At 47.9% G+C, this 21,699-nt stretch overlaps 1 protein-coding gene across 5 annotated transcripts in view; it reads left to right on the forward strand.

Moving 5' to 3' along the window:
- Window positions 1–21,699, forward strand: part of NR6A1 (nuclear receptor subfamily 6 group A member 1) — a 99,710-nt gene that overhangs the window by 45,231 nt on the left and 32,780 nt on the right. The window lies entirely within an intron of this gene.

Below are 21,699 nucleotides of genomic sequence, written 5' to 3' on the forward strand. Positions count from 1 at the left end.
GGATGCGCTAACCTTGTAAAGTGTTTTCAGTGGGAATGCAAGGCCGTGGGGATAAGTGGGGAGAGGTTAATGTACTTGTTCCATTCCCTCTTCTCATTCTCCTTCTTCTCCAGTCTTTTTAGTCTTCTTTCTCCGCTTGTTTTCAGTAGTTGACCTTTCTTTCTTCTCTGAGGACATTTTGACACAAGGAGACCAAAGTACTGGACGCCCTCCTTGGAGCGGAGGTTGGACTAGATGATTCCTGAGGTCCCTTCCAACCTACAATCCTATAGGTGAGACATGCACCATAGGAAAGGTTCTCTAACACTACATGGCCATTCTCTCTCTGTTTGTGTTAAAACAGAACTCTGTGCCGCTGTTAAAATGCTTTTAATAACGACTACGGTAACCTACTGCCGGTTCCGGATTCCTCTGCTTTGGTAGTTGGACAGGCCCAGCTCCCCGAGGCAGCGAGCTGGTGAAGTCCCAGGTGACAGATCGAAAAGAAGGTGCTGCAGCAGTAACGTGGTTCATTCTCTTTTCTTGGTCTAGTAGGACTTGGGTTTGTTGAGCATTTTTGGACACGTCGTGATGTTTGCATTAGCAGCCCCTCCTGGGACACGGGGGAGTGGGAGGGGTGGGTCAGAGGTCCCTCCGGGGCGTTCTTGACATGGGTTTCTATAGAATTCACCCTCAAGGGCTGGATGAATGCATAAACGGAAAATGAAAATGAAATGAAAAAACAAATGACAGTTACATGGAAATCATCCAAAAGGAAGCAATTTGGGGGGGGGGGAGAAGGTTAATATGCTGCTTTAATGGTGACCCAGGCTCGTATCGGTGTCACGCAGCTGCTATTGAGGTGGATGAAGAGGTTCCCACCTCCTTGTCATGAGTGTGAAGGAGATAGCTCATATCTGCTGTCCCTTCTGCCCACAATAACCATTCTAGTAACTTCTCCAGTTTACAGACAGCTTCCTTTCTCTCTCCTCTTTCAAAGATTATCGTTCACTTCTTGATTCACTTGATGATTCTTCTAAAATGCAGTTGATGCTATTGTTAAAGTACGTGTTCTTGTGCACACTGGGGTATGAATGTGCTTCTGAACAGTCGGCTATGGGTTGCACTGGCTGAAAAGCATGCAATATCTTTGGTCCTATTTATGAAAAATAAAAAATTAAGCTGTAAGAATGTCTTTGAGGGTAGCACGGTCTTTACAAGCCATCTGAATGGCTACTGAACACTAGGAGCTTTTGCAGACTCCTGTGCATGGCTTCGTAGACCTACTGTACTTCCCAGGCCCCATATGGTGCCCAAGTAATGAAATCTTTTAATGTAATTTCCTTGTGTTTTCTGCTAATGCTTTATTCTTAAGGCTTGCTTTAAAAAAACCAAACAAGTGGGGCAAATTTTATTGAAAAACATTTAGGTCTATAGCCTAGATTGGATTCCAGCCTCGTGCTCTTGGTGCATTAGGAATCCTGAATTAGCACTTGTTCACTGCTGCCTGCCTAATACAAGACTGTGGTAATCTTAAACTTCAGTAACTGAGAGTCAGAAGTCCTCTGGTAAAACAATTTTAAGATTTGCAGAAATGATATAGAAGTCCTCTAATATGAAATGTTAGGGTCTAGAAAAAGGAACAGTGTTTTGGCATAGTATGTAAACTCGATCGTATCCCCATCTCCAGATACCTCTTTCTGTCTCCCATGTCAGAGGTGATCTTCAAATGATTAAGTTGCTTGAGTGTTTTGAGGCTCGTCCTAATTATATTGCTCTCATTCTCAAAACACGAGGTCCTGTTCAGTTGGATGTACATCGCGATTACTAAATTAGAACCGCGTTTCACTCAATCTATGGAAAACATCATTTCCCATTGGGAAATGAACTGCTGGAGCAGTCGTGGAGAACGAGTTCCCCCGGCAAGGGCACCGCAGCCGAGGATGTTCTGCCGTGGCTGTTCCTGCAAGCAGGAGCTGGCCCTGCAGGACCCTGTCAGTTGTGATGGGGCTGGGAGGAGGAGGTGGGGGGTTGACCCAGTTTTTGACCCTGAAGCCATTTTACAATACTGTAATCAACTTTGTGTTATGTTTTGCTGCATAAAATGTACCCAAGTCAAAAGGAAAAAGCAACGAAGATCAGTTGAGGCATGTAAAAGAGAGGCGATGCCGGTACTCCCTTGTGCTTCTCCCAATTATTCTTGAGTCTTTCTGGCAGTTCCCATCCTGGAGAAAACTGAGACAAGCCAGGGGAAGGAGGAAGGAAGAATCTGCCAGTGAGTTTGCTCAGATCCAATACGCTTGACCCAGACAGGCAAGCAGCTGGGTCAAATGTGTCTCATTGCTCTTGATGCCGTAAAGCCCAGCAAGCTAAGAAGTGAGGGCTTAAATGATAGATACTTGTCTTTTTCTTCCCCTGCATCATCTTCACTGTAGCTACAGAGCAGCAGTGTACGTGAAGAGTGTTAATCTGAACGTAGGATTTGTGCCTGTTGGGGACACTCTGCTGTTCTGTAAGTAATCGCTTTCCTGGCTGCGCTTCTGATAACCGGCGGCTGCCCCGGCACCGCAGTGGCATCAGGAAAAGGGCAAGCCTGGCTTAGTGTGGTCGTCAGCCGCATCGATGGTAACTTTGCTAATGGGTGAAGCGTACGTGAGAAACGCGGCAGCGGGAATATTTAGAAACCAGAAGGTCGGCTCTTAGCAGAGACGCAGTTTGACAGAGGGGTGAAGAGAAAGCAAAGGGGCTTAACTGATAGAGATGTCTTCGGACAAATTCGTGATGATATGGTGTTTTACTGTCCATTCATTGGCTGATTGCATTTTATTAAAATGTTACAGCAGCCTTCAGTATGAAGGCCAGCACTTCTTTCTCCTCTAAAATAGTTCCTGCAGTTGACGGCTGTGCTAAGCCCAGTCACTGCTGCTCAGTATGAAGTGGAAGCACCTCCCTTTTGGTAGCATGATACAAGTTCCCAGTCATTATTTTTCCTTGGCCCTCGTTTATGAAGAGTGTGAATTAAGCTGTGCAAAACTAAAAACCATTATGACCGAGTGAGCAGATCCTGGCTCTGACGGAGGAGCCTGGAGTCCTGCACTGCACAACTTTGCCTCTTCCACCGACCTGCTACGCGGCACTGCGCTGCTCAGGCCAGCTATTCCCTTCTTATCCCTCCCCATTGCTGTCCCTCTTCCTTTCCTTGGGTAACTGAAACATGTCTATTATTGAGTTCATTCAGGCAAGATTGTAAAACAAATTATTCAAGAAAATAGTTTGGAAAAAGTTCATTTGGGTCAAAGAGGGATTAACTGAGGAAATCATTTCTACTTGTACATCCTTCTGCTAAGAAGTAAGCAAGGAAAAGCTTGAAAATAAACCTTGTTGAGCCCATTTTTTGGAGTTACTTTGTATGTGCTCTGTCCTTTCGGTAGCTTTCATTACTTAAATCCATCTAACTCAATGAGGAAGGAAGGAGATTCAGTTTGAGAGCAAATTCAAAGTGAAAAGATTCGGCCAGTGACATGATGAAAGGGATAAGTGTAGGTAGAATGGGATTAAACAGAAGTATTCTTGGTATTGAACACATAGCTCAGAGGCCTCTACTTTAACACTCTTTCCAGTCTTATTTAAAGCTAACTTTGTATCTCTTTTGCATGAAAAAGGAAGGAGAAAATTCATTTAAAAATATCAACATGAAACTGAGGGAGATAGAAATTGTTTGACAGAACTGATAGAAAGTTATGAAGACTCACGACAAAGCCTCAGGAGCAGCATCGGGGAAAGACCGTGTCAGGAAGGACGCTCGGATTTGGAGCGGGTGGTCTGAAGGAATCGTCCCTGCTGGCCTTCTCCGCAGCTGGCCACTGCTCGGGCGCCGGGGCCGGAGCTGCCCGGCTGTCTGGTGGCAGCAGCTCTCTGCTGGCCTCCGGCCGCCGCGCCGCGCGGGCAGAGGCTTGGCTGCGGCATTTCCTCTGGTGCATCGTGCAGGGGGGAAGCAGTGACAAACAGCAGTGGATTTCATTCTTGCTTTTCTGTGCGTATACTTTCCTTTCTGCTTTAAAACCTGTGTTAAAAAAAGTAGCCTGTAAAAGTGGAATTACACGGGCCTTCCAAAGTATTCCCATTTATGACCATTAAATGTATTCCGTATAGAACGCAGCATAGCGTTTTCTACTATGGTATGGCGCAGAGGCAGTTACACTACGTGTTGTGCAAAGTCAGTTATCCTCACAACGCTGAGAGTTAGGGAGTAGCTTGAATTCTCTCACTTGAGGAGTAAACAAGAGGGAAAAATGAAGGCAGAAGACCAAAACTAAGTAACAAGTCAGCGGAAGAGCCAGAACTGGGGTCTGCTAACTCTGTGCATGTATTTGTTTTTCAGGGTATGCTGCCAGTATTAATAACAAAAGAATTGGCTCAGTTTCCACTTTTCAGCTATGAAAAATGCACGTCTGTATTCTTGTAATCAGGGGAGCACTTGTACTCAAAGAGAGGAACGCTGCAGGTTAGCACTCTGACAGTGTCCCTGTGGCTGTCTTTTTCTCGGTGGCTGTCACCTTCTGTAGTCATCAAGTGGATAAAGAATTTTTGTCATGCTGCTTCATGAATGAAGTCTGTGCGCCTAAAGAGCATAAGAATTAGCTCTGAAGTATGCGTTATCACAAAGCCGATGATGATGTTGAAAATCATAAAAACTAAAATACACTTTCACTCCATTTTCCATTTCTCTTATCACGACTCTGAGGAGGTACAGAGTCTGGTTTTAGTTTGTCATGCTTTTTTTTCCCTGGCTGCTGCTAAAATGCTTGGGATTGTGGAGAGCTACCAGCCCTTTGCTTTTAGCATCATTCAAAAACCTTCCATTTAGAAACCATTCTGATATCTTGGTGGGTTTTTTCTTCTTCGTCTTTTTTTAACTACTAAGGAAATTTGCATGAAAATAGAATCATTGTTTCTGAAGAGTTCCATCTGCTCCTGCTGCTTATTCTGTAGCTGAAGTCATAATCCGCTGTTTGTGAAATTTCCCATTGAAGAGATTTTTGGCTTGTTATAGTTTCAGCACAAAATTTCAGAACAGAGGAAATATAGATGCTTCACCTAAAAAAAAAAAAGAAAAAGCGGTGAGATGACATCAGATCTACAAGTGCATCTGCAGTCAATACACTGTAATTCTGTAGGGACTGAGTGAATAGGAAATAGGACGGCAAGCGAGGTGTGCGGGGCTTGGGCTGGGAAAACGCGTCTCCTCAGTGTCAGAGCTTTGGCTAGGTGTAGTGGAGGAATAAGAATTTTCTGGTTGGCTCAGTATATTAGGATTTCTTCTGGTCGAAGACGAAAGGCAGGGTTGATTCGGGGTAACAGGGATGCTAAAACCAGCTAGAGAGAAATGAGCAAAGTCCCTTTAAAAGAGCTTTAGCCAGAAGGGAACAGCCAGGCTCCTTCCGAGCAGTTAGGAGGATCCATCGGCTGGATATTCATCTAGCCGCTCTCACAGCCCTGTATCTACTTCAGAGGAATATTCTGCAAATGAGAACAGGATTTTTTGTTGTTGCTCTAATGCCTTCTGTTCCTGGGATTCATGCATTTTACATACATTTATGTGTAACACCGTGCTCGTGTGTGCCTGCATGTAAATGCTGAACACATTCTTCCAGTCGAAGCAGTAGGAAATGGAGAATCCCGTGGGCTGGGAGGTGACACTTGTCCTGCTAGGACCTCTGTCGCTATGCAGAAATACTGCAGGAAAGTGGGTCAGGGCGAGCAGCGCTGGGAGCAGCCGCACGCCGCAAACCCACCGCAGAGGGCTGACGGCTCCCACCACGCGAGGAGGGCAGCAGATCACCCTAAGGACCCGAGCGCGGACAGTGATAACGTGTGTGGCTGCGATGAGCCTTCATTCAAAAGATATTCGGAGAGAATTAGTGACCTCATTTTGCATCCTCTTCTATGGGATTGTTTTCTGCACCACGTGCGGTATTTATGAAAAGCATTGCATATGTATGAACTAGGCTGTGCTTTAAAGTAGGTAATACATAGTTCTGCTTAGGAAAAACAATTCAGCTCAAACATTTGGCATTTTCTCCATTAATTAAATTGTGGTGTGCACGTGTAGCCCTGTGTGCAGTACCTGTGCTCAAGGACTGTCTTATTAACCCTTCCCAGTATTAGCAGTTCCCAGAACAGCTTTCACACCTTCATCACTGCAAACCGAATCCACTCACTACTCCTGCTCGTCCCCGGCACTCTCGGTTATCCCATTCCCATGTGATGGCTATAATGGCGTGTTCCTCCTTTTCCCGAGGAATGCCGTGTGCGCGCTGCTCTGAAACTCCAGCAGTGGGAGATGGGTCCACAGGTCCCGTCCCACTGAACACCGGCCCCGGGCCGGATGCTCGCTGGGCTGCCCGTGCGGGTCCCTCGCTGGGTTGCTTTAGCTTCCCCCCGTCTGTTGGCTGCTGAAGTCTCTACCCTTTGTAAAATCTCTCCATATATTATCCCTTCATAGGAATTGGCTCCTGTAGGTTGTTGGTTCACAGCTCTGTCTGCAGCTGAAGCACAACGGTTTTTCAACTTTGTATACAGATCAGATGTGTAATTTACCTCTTTAGGTACAAAGGAGAGCCGATATCAACAAATCTGCATGCTTCACATGCAGTCGTGCTTTGTAAGCTCCACAGGAAATATACTTGGCTAAACAAAGTCATAATTACGTGCAGCTTCCTACCTGTTTTCTTGCTGTTCTGTATCACGTTAGTGCTCAAGTACCAGTTATTTAGGAAAGCTCGCTGTATATGCCTCATCCCAATCAGTCTCTTGCTCCCTTGTTGCCAGCTTCTTCTTCTCCTCCATCTTCTCTCTTAGCTGTCCCTGGCCTTCAGAGCCTTTTAAAGAGATAATTTAAGTCTTGTCAGGTGAGGCCCGGCCACTTGTGCTGGGTGAGGCGCTGCTCAGCTGCTCGCTGGGCGGATGGAGTTCAGCCAGGGGAGGCCGTCCTGCTCGGCCTAAAGCCGTCTTTTCATCCACGGGTCCCGCTCAGTCCACAGTTCTCACCGTCTGACAACGCAGCATAGTTGTCCATCTCTGCGGTGCTGCCGTCCGGAGGTTTGTCTGGAGCTGGGGAGAAGACCCTGGCGAAGGCATGCAACCTCCCGGCTCAAAGCACAGCTCTCACGCCGACGGTTACAGACCCTGGCATCCCGCAAAATTAATTAGTTGGACACCGATTGCAACAGTAGATATTGGCAGAGGATAATGGAGTGCGTTCTGTGGATATTGAGTGCTTTTAGAGGAGAAGCTAGTACTGGACTTCAAGCGTAAAGAAATACTAGCAAATTCATATGTAGATACTGTTCTGAAAAATGTAAGAACATCATTTCTTCAAGGGGGAAAAAGCCTATGCAGAAGTTGTTACCAGTTTTGGTACCTTCATTTTTGAGGAAGGGTCTCTTTCCCTTATCTGACAACCGTAGGAAAACATAGGCATTTTTCAGATATGTTTAGCTTGCTAATGTGTTGGTTTAGTTTTTCTTTGTTTTGAACTGCAGGTAAAGCCGTGAGCTCTGCTTGCTTCACAAGCGGTGCTGCGGCTTTTCTGTTTGTCCTCAAGAGCTGGATAGAAGACTGCCTATAAAACTGTGTTTGAGCTGCAATAGCACATAAACGTCGTTCGAATCATAGGTGTTTGTTCTGTTCTTTGCATATAACTCCTTTGTTTTTTCTTTTTAAATTAATTTCATTTTTTATTTCTGTGTGCAGAAACACAGCAACTCACATGTATGACCTAAGTACAAATGCTGCACAGCTACAGCTAAGTTATAAATGAGACTAGGAATTACATGTAGCTCTGTGATTTAATTTTCTCCGACATATTGAGTCTATGTTTTAGCCTACAGAACTCCACAGCTGTGCCCTAATTCTCTTTTCCTTGTGATCTCAACATCGCTGCCTTTTAAGGCATTGCTATTCTTGGATCTCAGCAGGACACCATGTTAGACTGTCACCCCGCGCTCGCTATATTGCCATTGCATAAAGCTGCTTCTCCCTGGACTTTCAGATAACGTGCAAGGAAAAGTTTGGAGCAATTTAGCGGGTGGATGAGACTAGGTGGGAGTGCTTTATATTCTACACGATAGTGTATATTAAGGTGGGTGTAGGGATTCCTCTGTGATTGCTGTCTGAGGGCGTAAGGAAAATGTTTATATTTTGTTACAAATAAGAAGCGATAATGTAATTAGGTTTCGGCAAGACTTAAATGCGGGATGGCAACTCACACAGGAAAAAAGGGATGTCTTTTTTGCTTTAAATGAGAGGGTCGCTGCCCTGTGGATATTTATACTCAGTTTTGTTAAGTGGCATTCGTATCTATAGAACTATATAAGCCTAACTCTTGATTTAACCAAATACTGACTGTGCTTTAATTCCGGTGCAGCCTTTATCTAACATCTTCCATTTGCTCAGATAAATGTAGTGCAAGCATAGTTTGCTAAATTTGGGGTAGGAACTTGCTAGATGTGGTGTAGCCTGTTCTAACACACGGTATGCCACCCTTGCTGTGCAATCTGAAGATTTAGCGAGTGTCTCTTGTGAGTAGCAAGGGCTGTTTTCTGTAGTGCGTGTGCTGCAAAGTCATCACAACACAGCACAAATAGCCCCGTCTTCTCTGCTGATAAGATGCCTGGTGGGAAGCACTGGGAGTTTTTAATCTACCGCGTTTTTGAGATATATGATAAAAACACTAATGCAGATTTTCCTTTTTAACTTCTAAAAAACGAATAGGCTTACTTAAAACAAGCAACATGAAAATATAATACGATTGGAATGTCAAAAATTTAACGCTGAAATCCAGGCACTGTTGTTGGGGCAGATCATTTTAATTTCAAATCTGAATCATACATGTTTCCTCTAAGATCATCTCACATTTCTTACAGCACCTCGTGTTGGAGAGGATCCCTCCGGCTAAACCCGGGTGCGCTGCATTGTGGGAGTATTTATGGAAATCATCGGCAGCCAGCGAGGCTGGCTGGATTTCAGCTGGCAAAGCGGAAGGCAGCCGTGGAAGGGCAGTTTTGTCTGTCTGTCCTGCCGCAGCACACACAGACACGCTGCCGCAGCTTGTGCCTCGGCTGCACCCGCTCCTCAGCCCCCGAGAGGAACGGGGAGAGTTTGTTTGCTTTAGGTAATCTGCCATTTTCACATCCCCAACACAGCAAAGCTAGTAAAACAGGGTAGTAGTGGAGGGTTCCATGAAGTTCTAGTGTTTCTCTTGAGTTTGCAGTGCTAGCCCTAAAAAGGACAGTCGTGCCAGCAGAGTGCGGCTCAGGACACGCTTAATGAGGGGAAATCAACCCCCCTAATTCAGGGGCCGTTGTCCCCGGGCAGTCAGGGAGAAAGGTGGATTCCTTTGGTAGGTAATTTAGAGGCATCTGTTAAGAAGTAATCCCTGTCCTAACTTGGGTATCCTCCGAGTACGGGGTTCCTGCACAAGGAATTAAGGTCCCTGACTTCTGTTGGGCAGCTGCTTTTGAGCCGGCTGCTGGAAGAGATGCTGTTTTTTGCCGGATCTACAGAGGAACTTGGAGCCTCTTCTCTTGCAAGGCATAAAAGTTGGAAATCTCTACAGTTTCAGTTCCAGGTCTGGTGGTCTGTTGCTTTTGGCCCTGTATATACACGCTGTTTCAGTAATTAACTTAGGCATTAACCTGCTCCTGCTATTAAATGTCATGCAAGCTCAGTATTACTAAAAAGCCGTTCCATCAGCTGTGCTCCAACACAGCGTCATCAGACTCCTGCTTTTCCAGTTCAGGATGGTTTTCACATCATTTTGGGATCTGGTGGAAGGAAATGTAGGACTTTGAAAAGTTGGCTGAGCCTTTATGGACCTTGTCCCGAATCCTGCAGAACCTGACAGCGAGTGCCGGTCTCAGGCTGGTTTCTTTCTGTTTGAAATCAATGGCAAAGCAGCTGCAGCTCCCTGTGAGCATCTCTTCCTCTTCGAGGGTACTTCATTTAGGATGGTTTCGTTTCTAACCTCTGGAATCGGTTCCCCCGGCAATCTGTCCGTCAGTTTCCAGCAGGATCCAGGGGTGCATAAATTGGTACCTGGGTAGGCTTAAAGTGCACTGAGCTCTCTTCTCGAGATAAACCTCTGCTAGACTGGAAGAAATCAGCCAATTAACCGTGGATGCTCTAGACACAATTTGCTGGATAAGTTGTATTTACAAATTGCAAAGTATGTGAATTTGTTCAAGCACATTTTATGCTACTTGTTGCCTTTAAGCTGTAGCCACCGCTACTTTCTTCTGTTCGTGCAGCTTCTGGCCCGGCAGACCTGGTTGGTGTTTCCAGGTCGTAATACTGAATACTGCGGTGCAGGAATGATCTGCAGCCATCTTCAGGAGTGAATCACAGGCATATAAAAAACAAAATCAAAAAGTGAACGATAATGGAAGAATGCTGTCGGTCGTGCAGCCCGTTGGGGAATTCAGGGTGCTGTGTAGGATGTCCAGTTAAAAAGGGCAAATTAAAAATATAAACCACTTTTACGCACCCTGAATTCACAAATGCCCCCAAAACATCTGTGGTTGTTTTGAGAAGAAATGTAAAAGCCAAGAAACCCTCCTCGTGGTGACAAACTGTGTAAAGAGAAGCCATTTGGCTGGCTTTACTGCCAGCACTGCGTTTCAGAGGGGATGCGGGAGGATGCTGATGGTGGTCCAAAAGGATTTGGATGTGGAGAATTATTTTATGTTTAAATGTCTTTCCGTAAAATAAATGTAAATTTTACTTAAGGGGAAAAGAAGTTAAAGAGAGGAAAAAGGATTAATTTTAGTATTTGTAATTTGTTGTTTCCTCTGCATCTGCTCTGGCCGCTGTCTGAGACCAGGTCGGGGCTTGCAGGGAGCTGGTGCAGGCTGACCCAGCACAGCCCTGTTCATGTGACCTTCCTTATGGAAACACCTTATGGAAACGCCACGGGAACAGTACATTGATTCTAGGTACACTATTAATACAAATGTGCGTGAGGTCACGATAATTGGTAGTTATTATTGTTTGGGTCGTTGACATCCCAGGTCCGCTCAAACAGCTGTATTAAAAAAAAGTTGAGAAAGAGATGTGAACAAATGAGGAAGGAAGAAAATAATCACTTTACAAACCAAAAAATGATTCCAGCAAAAAGTGCATTTCTGAATCTTGCAGAACCAAAGCCATAGTACCTGGCCTGTGCCCGCCCTCTGCCCTCCCGTCACCACGCGCACGCGAAGGCAGGGCTGTTCAGTTCTGCCCATCTTCGCTCCGTCCTGCCCTTCCACTGATGGTGACGGTCAGCGGCACGTAAGGATTCAAGAGCTCTACCAAAAGGGATGTTATGAGCAGACCAGTAGCAGACCAGTAGCAGACTGGTCTGGTCCTGGCTCCACGGGTCCCTTCTATGTGTAGATGCCTTAATGAGACGGGCTTCTGTGGTCAGGGCTGCTGACAGGAGAGAAAAAGGAGAGAATAAAAATGTGCGTAGGGAAGTATCGTGGGAAGGGCATTCCACAGCATGCATGGGCTCTTAATGTCCTGAGGACAAAGTTAGAAGAATTCAGAGAAATAAAACCTCTTGGCTGGCTGTGACAAATCATAGCATTGTTACATTACATTTAATGTGTTTTAATTGACTCTGGTTTTGTCCCCTGTCGGTTTTACAGTGCTGTCATCTGGAAGACAAAATATAGAGCTGTGCTTTCCCAGCAGAGCTGTGCTTGGATCTGTACTGGCTGTATCCAGAGGACCAGACTGTGTGTGAACTGGATAATTACCCTGTAAATGAACCAGAGCAAATGTAGGTTTGTGAAGTATCTTCTAATGTGAGTAAAATATTGACTAGCTACCAATTAAGTTAGCATGAGGCTGGATCGTGTGGAAAATAGTATGTGAAGACGTAGTCAGACTGTATCGTGAGACATATGCACACAGGGATCAACTTGATATCCAAAAAATTAGTTCCACCACGTGGAATAAGTTCTTGACACCGAAGCAGATACTTGGCAGAGAGCAGATCCTCTGCTGCTTCAGCCGGGGAAGTAGCTGGTAATTAGAGGCTCGTCTTCTGTGAATCAGCCACAAAAGAAAATGAGGGCATATTTTTTGAATGGGCTTGATGAAAACAGAGGGATATTGGGATTAGAGATTCTTGGTTTCTTCTCTGGGGTTGGAGAAGAGTGTGATTTGTCACGGTTCCTTCTGAGCTGCCATTGTTGGTGCACCCTGCTTGGTCCTCTTCCTGTCTTCTCAATTCGTTTGGTGGTTGTGGGGTGCTTTTTGTGCAAGATGACCGCTTTTCCCAGCTTCTCCTGCTTTCCTCCCCATTTGTGAAGTTAAGGGAAATTCCTTAGTACACAGAAGACCCCCTTTATCTTTGAGCTACCTAGTTATGTAGAACGGTTTTATGACTATGGGAATTTCATCCTGAAAATGCGTTGCAGTCCATGTTATGAACAGCCCGTTGTAGCTGTTACCAATATGTAGTAGCTTTCCTCCTCAAGTACATTATCTTATTACCAAGATTTAAATATTTGATTTACAAAATGTTGCTGCCTGATACTCCAGTAGTATCATACAAGACACATCACAATAGATACCGAGTTTAAAGATTGTTTTAAATGGCTTTAATACAGACAGAGGTCAGAAAAGGCAAGATAACAGCAAAAGAGGCTATGTCAAAAAGTAATTAGAGCAGGACAAATGGATTGTGCAGGCATGTCGAAGGCTGTTATTTCTGTAGGCAGTGAGTAGGAAAGGTGTTAATGTAATGTGACAGATCTGGAGCAAAAATGAGGGTGCAGGGAAAACAAATAGGAGCTGACCAATGGAATGGTTTAAATTATGAGGTTTGCTTTAACATAATTTGATTACACATGAAAGAAATGTTTAGTGTTGTTTCTTTGAAAATCTAATTGTCTTAAATACTGCATGTTCGATTCAGTCTTTACACCCAAAGAAGCCGTCCCCACTCTGCGGCGGCCTCGCTATCTGTCAGTAATAAGCATATGAATAGTTCGCCCTGTGTAGCTTCACAAACGGAGGGGAGGGTGGAAGATTTTTTCCCTAGTGTAAGTCTAGTAAAATCGGCTGTTGTTTGCAGTCACGTACATCTTAATTTGGGACCTCATGCTATCTGGGGTGGGTGGTATTCGGGGCCTAGGAGCTGCTGGTTTAGATTACATGAAAATTGAGAATCTCATTTATCAGAAGGAAAGGACTAGGATCAGGTTTAGTAGAAGGAAGACAGGCTGCTAACAGTTATTTTTTCAGGACCCAGCTCTTGCCCTATTCAAAAGTGAGAGCAATATTAGTAGGAGGGGGGAAGCAATGCAGAATGCCGTGGATTTCCAGACTGCTCCAAAGGACTGGACAGACTGAAAAGATTTAATTTCCCGAGCACCGTCCTCCTCTGCGGTGTCATGTTGAAATCACGCTGCCTGCTGTACACGTAGGGTTCGCCTCGCAGGCAGAACAACCCGTGTAGCTTATGGGAACGCTTTCCTAACATCCGCAATAGCGGAAACTTAAAATGATGAAAGCGTCTTTCTTGAGGAGCCACCAATGAAGCTTTGAGCTGGATGTTTAACACATGATGGCTAGACAACGAAAGGGGATGCAGAGCCCCTGAAAAATCACGCTCGTAGGCAGCCGGGCTCGGCATTGACCCCTCACCCTTGTGAAGCAGAGCCAGGTACGTCACCGTGCCACCTCTGCCGTCCTGGTTGTCTGTCCTTACTGCTTTGAATCCCTCCAGAAAGGAAGGCGCATTTACACAAGGGTTTTTTGAGTATGGGAGTTTTTCCTGCCCCGTTGTCCAGTGTCGTCTCCTCTTTCCTTAATTGTCCTCGCATTTCTAATAAATATATTTTCTGTGGATTTTGACATTTTGCAATTTCATTTAAACTTGACACCATCTCAGGAAGTAATTGTGGTTTATAGATGGATAAGGTGAGCTATGTTAAAGGTGGTAAATCATTCGGTCTTCAGGCTGAAGAGGTGTTGGCAGAGCTAAGAACAGAAGCTGGGTGTTCTGGTGATGTTCTTATTTTCAGTGGAATATGCTGTTTTCTGAATGGATGTATTCTTGGCCAGTTACCTGGGAACAAAAGGGAAGTCTGTGGGTATTGTCAGGGCATACCAGATGGTTCCTCTAGACTTTTATTCCCATTCTTGTAAATTCTGGAAGGACACTTCTGTTCAGCTTTTCCTCTTCTTGTAAAATAACAGGATTACAAACTTCAGCAAGTTAAATGTAATATTCAAAAAAGATCGGCAAAAAAAGACATTTTAAATAGCTACTCCTAACAACAGAAAAGCTAACCGCAGTAAAAATAAAACCAAAGGGCCAGCCAGCCTGCTAGCGCGACTCGTTCATGTCTCGGTCGTCTCTGGAGCACTCAGGGAAGGCGAGAGTATCGCAGAGCCGTTGTTTGATGGCGGCCGAGGTGGCCGGGAGGGCTCTCGCCTCCAAAGCTTAGGCCAGAGCTGATAGGTTTCTGCTCCCGAGGACGGTAAAAGCCGCTTGTACAATCTCGGTTTATATCTCTGTAGTGCTCAGCCTTAAAGTACGACGAAGCTGGCACAGCGCAGGCCGCGCGTCGGCGGTGGCTGGGGGATGCAGCCGGGCCGCGGCGCTCCGCGGTGACACGGCCGCGCTCCGCGGTGACACGGCCGCGCTCCCCGGTGACACGGCCGCGCTCCGCGGTGACACGGCCGCGCTCCGCGGTGACACGGCCGCAGCGGCGGGGCCGTCTGTCGGATGCTGCCCTCTCCTGTCCAGCCCTCCGCTGGAAGCCCCGCTCAGGCCGTGGGGCTGCGGCGAGTTAGCGGGAGGAAGACTGGGCCCTTCCATGACGTGGCGTTGTACGATAGCGCGCTGAAGGCTGGCGGCGACCGTGGGGCGGGGGAGCACCTCTGCGGGGTGGGTGGTGTGGGACGTGCCCCCCGGGGGACTGCCGAGGGGCGGGCGGCCTGGGGATCCCATCTCACCTGAGCGCACGGTAATGCGTCAGGGTGGTGCATTTTTAAAACTTGCTGTAAATCCCAAGGATTAGAAGCTGTCGACGTGTTCTCTCTTTGCGTAGGACACATGCATTTATCTTTGCTTGGAGATAGCTCTGCTTACGAGTGGTGCTCATGCCCTGCTGCTCAGCGCTGCTTTCATGTCACGCGCGCCTTCCGATTCTCCTCTCTGCGCTGGTTTCTGCGCGGTGCCACCTCCCTGTCCCCTCTGCAAGTCCCACCGCTGTTAGTTCACAAACAGGATTTGTCCCATGCTCCTAATGATCTAAACCAGCTAATCAGCAATTGCAGTCGTAACAATGCGTTCGATGCAGGTACAGAATCTGCAGCTTTAGTTCTGAAGTTTTTTTCCTCTTTGTTTTGCTGTCTGACCTGAAACTTGAGGAAATGTACTCTCACCGTTGGGGTTTTTTTGTCTGGGGATACCAGCAATTGTTGCTGCCTATTTGGCAATAATGCTCAGAATGATAATAATAAGCACAGTTGTGATAACGAACTGTTGGTCTGTTGTTGTTATTACTATTAAAAATACCAGCAACTGCAGCAGACAGCGTAGTTGGTACGACTGCAGTTTATGTAAGTCAGGCCTAAAATAATCTTTTGGCTTTTCAGTTTACCACTTAAACGCACAAAACTTTTCCTGCCTCTTCAAATCCGGGAGATACTCTCTGCCTTCTGACCTGCACGCCTCTTCTCTCTTCCTACACCCCACTAAACATTTGCATTTTCTGCCCAGGCGCAGACCCATTTCAGGTTTGGATGAAGAGGTTTCTGCTCATTTGTGCACGCGCTGGCGTTGATGGGGTGCACGAGTTCTGTAGGTGGGATACGCCGGGACGAAGCCCCGCTGCTGCACCCAGTGTTTGCTGGGGGATTCTGTCCCTGAATGTTGGCCCCGTGGGAGAAACCACTGACTGCAGAAGGACACGAGGAGGAGGGCGCGAGGGTCGGATCCAGTCTGGGCTTGCTGTCGCCCTGGCCGCCAGGCGCTGCGGCCAGCGGCAGGTGCTCAGGGTGCTGCGGGGCTATTGCTGGTAACGGGGACCCAGCTCAAGGACTTCCCCCCGTTTTCCAGAGTGGTCTGACGCTGCGAGACCCGATTTGGGTTACTGGGAGTTACAAGAGACGTGCTCCCAGAATGGGATGGAGTCATCCCGTAGGAAGGGAAGCGCTTTCTGCGGAGGGTTTAGAATGGAGCTCGATTGCCCGCTCATAGAAATGTAAAGCTTCTCCCTTTGCAATTCTCCTTTCTTGTACTTGCCCACTAAGGCAGTAAAACCATATACTTCTCATGCCTACAATCCCATTTGTTTTCCTTTTTTCCTCTGAAGGCGACCTCTCTAAGGAGCCCCTAACCTCCCCCCTGCTTTTTCCTCTGTTATACAGAGCTGGTCTCCGCTGTTTGTCACCCATCAAGCGAGATGCAATGAAACGCTTCTTGCAAAGTCATTCAGTAGACTGGGATGGCAAATTCAGTGCCAAGCAGATAAAAATATAAATAAACAGATGAAACTGGAAGTTTGATAGAAGGATTCATTTTGCACAATCACCTATCAAACTAGTAAGAAGCAGGAAAATACTTAATTTTATGTACACCAAGTGAGTGCCCTCACCAGAATTATCAACACCATGTTCCTGGTGCGTTTAGTGCGAGGCAGCAGAGGAATTACCCGCATCTGTTATTAAACTGCTATCACAAGACTTCTCAGAAGTCAGGCGGATGTTTATTATAATTTCTTGCAGTTCCTTCCATAGCTTCTGTAAACAATTTGATTTTTAATTTTTTTATTGTCTCTGAAATATCTGTATACATAGGGTGAGGGGAATAGAGTTTTTGGGGAAAGTATGTGCTGTGTTTACCTGGAACCACTTCTCTCGCTGCAGTGGCTGAAAGCGGTAACGTCCGCAGCACTGAGGCTGCTGAGACGCGTTCATCTGAGTTTATAAAATGTATTCAGCTACATTTGCAAATCACCTTGGTTCTGGTGCACAGGCCCTGGGTGTCGTTCCCCGGCTGAGGCTCCTGCGTGCGTGGGGCTGTTCTGCCCCTGCCGAACCGTGCGGGCTCAGGAGCATCGGTGCTGCAAAATGGAGATGCTGCCAGTGGCATTGTTTGTTGGTAAAAAAAAACAAACCCAAAGGCAGGAGTCTGGTATTTCTTTATGTGCTATTTGTTGCTTGAAATCAAATCCACTGTAGTATTTTAGTTTGGTCCGTGGCAAGCTCGGTTACGTGGAGGCAGCTCTTGGGTTAGTTGCCTTCAGCGCCGAGATGTGCTCAGTTTTGTCCTCTGCAGCCCGGACTTTGTTCGTGCCACAAAGGGGCCGATGTCTCAAACTGCGTCGACACAACAGAGCCCCGATTGTCATGAAAATGGGCAAAGCCTTGCTGGAGGCCGGAGAATTATGAGACGGTGGCTGTGGGTGGGAGGGCGAGAGCGTGAGGAAGGGCTGCCCCCACCCTGGGGCCACGCGGCTCTGCCAGCCCCGCTCTGCCCAAATTTGGGTTTTTCATGAAAATTTTTAGGGATCGGCTGTGGCAAGTGACGGTGTCTGCAGACAGTGTCCCGCACGACCTCCGCTGTCCTGGTCTGGCCGTGTCTGACACATTTCAGCGCTGGCTCACGACTCCGGTTAGGCTCTACCTTTCTGAAAAAGTCCCATCTTTTGAGAATTCCTTCTCTCTGGAATCACAGTCCCACGGCACACGGCGCGCACCCGGGGAGCACCCACCCCGAGGAGAGGGGCAGTGTCCGGCGGTGCCCGCTCTGCTCCTGCCTGCAGTCGCTCCCCGCAGGCAGCCCGCGCTCCCAACAGCAAATAGGGAAAATATTCTTAAGAAACAGCTCTCGCAGCACTCCTGCATTTGCAGAGGACGCCTTTTAAAGCATTGCACAGCTCTTATGCATATTTTCCTTTTCTCCTGCCACTTTTATAACCTGTCATCTTCTCCACGCTGTCTCCTGGCTGGTTTGCTTGGCACCACAGTTTGCTGTGGACAAATTGCAGCAAAACTCAGTGTTTTTCCTGTCCTCACTTGCAGACAAGTGACCACGTTGGTAGTGGGATGAGCCAACGCTCAGCACACCCTGGAGATCTTCCCCTGCCTTCCTCTTGCTTCCCGCGCCTGTCCCTTATGGCCATAACATCTAGACAAGAAATCTGTTGCAGGCAGCGGTGTCACTTGTCCAGTTTTTGGCAATGGTTTTGGCTTTTACTGTTATGTATTGGTGTTATTCTAAAATTTTAGATATCAGTTACACTAGCATCAGCTTTTTCTGTTTGGGGTGGGAATTGGCTGATTCAGGCTAAAATAAGAACCAGCCACTTTATTTTTCCTTTTACCAGACTTGCTTTAAGGCTGTTTGGTTCAGACAACGGAATTAATCTTTCTTGTCTCTTTTCCTGCCCTCTGCCCATTCCTAGTTTGGCCTCTCATTTTACAGAACAGTTCCAGATCTCTGCAATTATTTTCTGCCCTTAAGGATTTATTATGGACAAACTGTGACATGTGTATTTAATGTAAGTGAGTTTTGAGTACTTTGGAAGATTTGGGCTGTTTGGCCAATTATCCTTTTCCCAGCCAAGTTTTGTCTATCCTTGCAGTTGTTTCTGAATTAGCAGGGGGTTTTTTTGGTGTATCTCTGTTTTGAGTCCCAACAGCAGTTGTGTGAGCAACTTCATGTCAGCGTGTTATCCTGAGATTAAGTTGCTTTATTTCAGATCGCTGTGTCCACATCGCACTGCGGAGTTACAAAATAAGCACTCTGCATTCTGGTCACACATCTCCGAGGGGTGCCGGGAGCGAGCGGAGTGCTTGCATGGGATGAAGAATGCGGAGATTTGGGAGCAGGCACAATTGCAAACAGCTGTGTAAACAGCGCAGCCAGGGGACGGCTTACCTTGGCCATGCGCTGCGAGGGCAGGGGAACAGCTCCTCACACAGCCCTGCTTTGGTAACCTCCAAAGTAAAAAAAGAGAGGTCAATCCGAAGAGCACGTCAAGGACCCACACAGCAACTTTACAGATTTACAGCATAGGCAAACCGGAGACCTGGCCCAGTGCGGGACTGGTTTGCGACAGCTTGCTCCTGCATTATGCACCTGCTCCTGCAGAAATGCTGGGTTAACAACAGGATTGTGAATAGACAGAATCACGGATGGGGTGGGGTTGTCAGGGACCTCTGAGGCCGTCTGGTCGGACCAAGCGGGGTCGGCTGGAGCCGGATGTCCAGACTGCCAGGAGGACACTGCTGAGCCCTGCTCTTGCGCACACATGGGGTTATTTGCATTGCTGGATGTCACCAGAAAGCAATAAAATTTCAGGCTTGGGATCAAGTGAAATATGACCTCTTTTGTTGCCTCTGCGCCTTGTTTATTTAAAGTCAGCCATTTCTCAGAGCACGGTTGAGCCCCGCGGTCCTCAGGATGAGGAACAGAAGCAGACTATGGCTTTTGAACGGAGAGAGCGTAGACATCTGGAGGGCAGGTTGGACTGGGCATTGGCAGAAATGTCTTTGGCCATTCCCTTAAGTGCCTTGGTGTGGTGAGCGTTGGTCTGGGCTTGGTCAAACCCAGCTGACAACTGGGACGGGTTATCGGGCATCCCATGTTTGCAGCACTAAGGATGCATGAACGGCACAGCATCCAATGCTGAGTTCATCCCAGGAGGAGGATGAAGGAGCAGAAGAGCTTCATGAAAACATTCCCTGCTGCAGAGGAACACGTGGCTGTCTCTGACGGAGAGCTCACCGTCACAAGGGCTGCCATGGTGGTACCTGCTTCGAGGCGGGCAGCTAAATCAGTTACGGATTTATTGTTATGAAAGTTTGCAGTGCCGCTAAGTTTATAGGCAGAGACCTCCAAACTCGAGGAGGATGAGCAGCGTGGACTTTTTTCTTACGTGAGAGAGAAACTGGGAAAAGGCGAAACACCTGATGTATCATGTAGTGTTTTTCATTATAGTGCTGATTTTCTTTTTGGAGCTATGGCCAGTGTGATTTTAACCCCATTCTGGCAACAGCGCTGCTGAAACGATTTCCATTAGGAAGGTGAATGCCAGCTCACTGACGAGCCGGCGCAGATCATACTGTTAAGTTCTGATCATTTGACTGACCTTTGCACTTGTCCATCACCAGCTGCCTGTGCCCAGTCCTGCCCTGTTCTTCGTCCCCCCGCGCACACCGCTGTACTTAGCCCACTGCTTGGTTCAGGCGACCAGAACGTGGCTGCGCAGCTCACTCATCCCCGTCGGCATCGACCGTGCCAATCCTCCCGTGGGACGTGCTCTCACGGGGACTCGGGGAGCCCTTGTCCCTGCTGATGGCACTCCTACTTTTATTTCCTGATCTGTTGCTGTTTTTCAGGCAGTGGTTTGGTTTTTTTCCCCACTCCATCCCAATTTTAAAATGCTGCCATGGCACTTCCAGAGCTGATTGCAGAATGTACCTGCAGGCAGAAGGCACAAACCCCCATTTCCCAGCGTGGCTCCCAGCAGGTGTATTTTTTCTGGAGCCAGGTTTGTTTCCCATTTGTTAGTTAGTCTGGGTTTGTTAGTCTGGGTACTAATCTTCAAGTCAGCTTTTGTGAGGCTGATGACAAGAATACAAACGGATGCTGAAATCACTTTTCTAAACCAAGCCTGTGCTAAGCAGCCTCAGAGGACAGAAAATGGATTATGCAGCAGTTTCTTCAGCTTTCCTCCAGAGCGCTGGTGTTGGGCATGGCCGAGGGGGATGCTGGAACAGGTTGTGCTTCCGCTTGTCTGGCAACTACCGCCGTTCTGTAAATGAGGACTATGAAATCGAGTGTGAGCTCGTGCCGTGTTGGCTGTTCACCCTGTGGAAATCTCTGTGTTATCTCAGACAGAGCGCATGTCTTCCTCTGGTGAGGAACCTGGTGAAGTGGGCATCCAGGCGCCAGCGTCCCATCCCCGCAGGCTGGCTTGTGCAGAGCCCCGCGAGGAGGGCTCTGGTCCCCTGCTCCGCAGCGACCACCGCAGCAGCGCGTCAGTTCCCGGTCCCGCGGGAACTGGGAGTCCCAGTCCCCGCTCACAGCGGGCTGTGGCTGTCGGCCGTGCCGCGGGCGTGCTCTGCTCTGCGTGGGCGTGGGAAGGCTCGTGGGCGGCATGGTGCCTTCCCGTGCCGGCGCTGGCGCGTGCGGCGCAGGCAGCTGTGCCTGGCACGTGGCGCTGCCTGCCTTCGCGTAGTCGTAAAGCAGGAGTTGCCCCTCCCGAGTCGGCGTTTCAGTGACGATCGCAACTCAAACTGAGTTTTTGGCCAACAGTTGTCATCAGTTTGAGGAAATAATTTTCATTCTAGAAATTCCTGGTTTTTTCGTGGCCTGTGTGTTCATGTAAGACCTCTGCAGAGGCTTCTCTTGACCGTGCTAGCAAGTCAGTGGAAAACTACGCAAAGTTGTGGCCGCGCTCTGGACCCCCACGGCCGATGGCTGATGGTGGCCGATGGCTGATGGCTGGTGGCCGATGGCTGGCGGTGGCCGATGGCTGGTCGCCGATGGTGGCCGGTGGCCGGTGGTCGCAGCGCCCGGCGTTTGGCGGGACCGCGGGCGAGGCGGCCCCTTCGCGGCCCCCCCCCCCGGCTGGGCCCGGGGCTGGGCCCGGGGCCGGGCCCGGGGCCGGGGCGGTGCGGGGCGGTGCGGGGCGGCCCCGCGGC

The sequence above is a fragment of the Ciconia boyciana genome, chromosome 18, assembly GCF_034638445.1.
Source record: "Ciconia boyciana chromosome 18, ASM3463844v1, whole genome shotgun sequence".
NCBI classification, from domain to species: Eukaryota; Metazoa; Chordata; class Aves; order Ciconiiformes; family Ciconiidae; genus Ciconia; species Ciconia boyciana.